The following is a 2,039-nucleotide window of genomic DNA, read 5'->3' on the forward strand; positions in this document are numbered from 1 at the left end:
TATTGAGTCTGGTTAAATAAAAGATGATAACATATGGCCCAGAGTGGTGGCTCACGCCTGTAATCCTACCACTTTGGGAGGCCAAGGTGGGCTAATCACTTGAGCTCAGGAGTTCAAGACCAACCTGGCCAACATGGTGAAACCCCATCTCTACTAAAAATACAAATATTAGCTGGCCATAATGGTGCATGCCTGTAATCCCAGCTACTCTGGAGGTTGAGGCAGAAGAATCGCTTGAACTCGGGAGGTGGAGGTGAGCCGAGATTGCACCACTGCACTCCAGCCTGGGCGACAGAGTGGGACTCCATCTCAAAAAAAAAAAAAGAGGAAAAATTAGCCGAGTATGGTGGTGTGTGCCTGTAGTCCCAGCTACTGCAGAGGCTGAGGTAGGAGGATTGCTTGAGCCCTGGAGGCAGAGGTTGTGGTGAGCCAGGATTGTATCGCTGTACTCCAGCCTGGGCAACAAAGCAAGGCCCTGTTTCAAAAAAAAAAAGAGAGAGAGGTTATTGGACTTTAGATTGATTGGAGCTTCGAGATTTTTGTTATTTTTTTTTTAGTTTTCTTTACCCCTTAAAAAAAATATTACCATTGAGAGTAAGCTTATTTTAAAATTAGATTTGTTTGTTTGTTTTTGTTTTTGTCTTGAGACGGAGTTTTGCTCTCGTCACCCAGGCTGAAGTGCAATGGTGTAATCTCAGCTCATTATAACCTCTGTCTCCTGGGTTTGAGAGATTCTCCTGCCTCAGCCTCCCAAGTAGCTGGGATAGTAGGTGCCTGCCACTATGCCCGGATATTTTTTTTTTTTTTTGAGACGCAGTCTCGCTCTGTAGCCAGGCTGGAGTGCAGTGGTGCAATCTCCACTCACTGCAACCTCTGCATCCCGGGTTTAAGTGATTCTCCTGCCTCAGCCTCCTGAGTAGCTGGGACTACAGGCGCCTGCCACCATGCCTGGCTGATTTCTGTATTTTTAGTAGAGACAGGGTTTCACCATGTTGGTCAGGCTGGTCTCGAGCTCCTGACCTTAGATGATCCGCCCATCTTGGCCTCCCAAAGTGCTGAGATTACAGGCGTGAGCCACCGCACCCGCCTGCCACTACTTTCATTGCCGAAAACCACAGTTACTTTTGCACCGACTACACCTAGCAGCTACTGTTTCTAACTTACATATCTAAAAGTATTGGTTCAGGTCTCAATGGTACAATTTATTCAATGACATTAATATGCAAAGGGTTTTGTGTTTCTGTGGTGCAGTGGGTTCTCAAAGGACATTGTCAAAATCTCTAAGGAGATTAACCCAAGTTTGTGGGCTGTTTCTGGGATTTCCAAAATTTAACAGGCTCTGGGGTACAGAAGAAAAAGCAGAAAGGTTGAAGCTGATAGACATGGGTACAAACCCTAATTTATCTCTCAGTTAGTTTCAAAACAGAAGCAAAGTTAAACATTCTAGGCTTTATTTTCTCATCTTTAAAATAGGGAAAGAAATATTAACTCAGAGGGTTGTGGGGAGACCTGAATTAGAGTATGCCCATGGAGCAACTGGTGAATGGAAGGTGCTCAAGTCCACAGGTGTGTCCTCACTTCCTCTAGTAACAAAACAGTGCAGTAGGCCTGCCACACTTGCAGTTTACATCCTAGATCCAACCAACTACAGATCAAAAATGTTCAGAAAAAATGAAAAGCAATAATACAACAGTAAAAACCATACAAATAAAAAAACAGTATAACAACCATTTAAATCGCACTTACATTGTATTAAGGTATTATAAATAACCTAGAGATTTAGAGTATTTGGGACATACAAATTTGACACCATAGTATATGCACCAGAGTATATTAGGGACTTGAACATGCGCAGATTTTGGTGTCCGTGGGGAAAGAGGAGGGTGTCCTGGAACCCTGGAGGCTTGTGTTAAAAATGCTGTTTGCGGGCCGGGCGCGGTGGCTCAAGCCTGTAATCCCAGCACTTTGGGAGGCCGAGACGGGCGGATCACGAGGTCAGGAGATCGAGTATATTAGGGACTTGAACATGCGCAGATTTT

The 2,039-nt window shown here is 44.5% G+C and overlaps 1 pseudogene; it reads left to right on the forward strand.

Annotated features, from left to right (window-relative positions):
* Positions 1 to 1,527: 1,527 nt before the first annotated feature.
* Positions 1,528 to 2,039, forward strand: part of LOC105508488 — a 2,647-nt pseudogene continuing 2,135 nt past the window's right edge.

Source organism: Colobus angolensis, unplaced genomic scaffold (assembly GCF_000951035.1).
Source record: "Colobus angolensis palliatus isolate OR3802 unplaced genomic scaffold, Cang.pa_1.0 Scaffold162, whole genome shotgun sequence".
Classification (NCBI taxonomy): Eukaryota; Metazoa; Chordata; class Mammalia; order Primates; family Cercopithecidae; genus Colobus; species Colobus angolensis.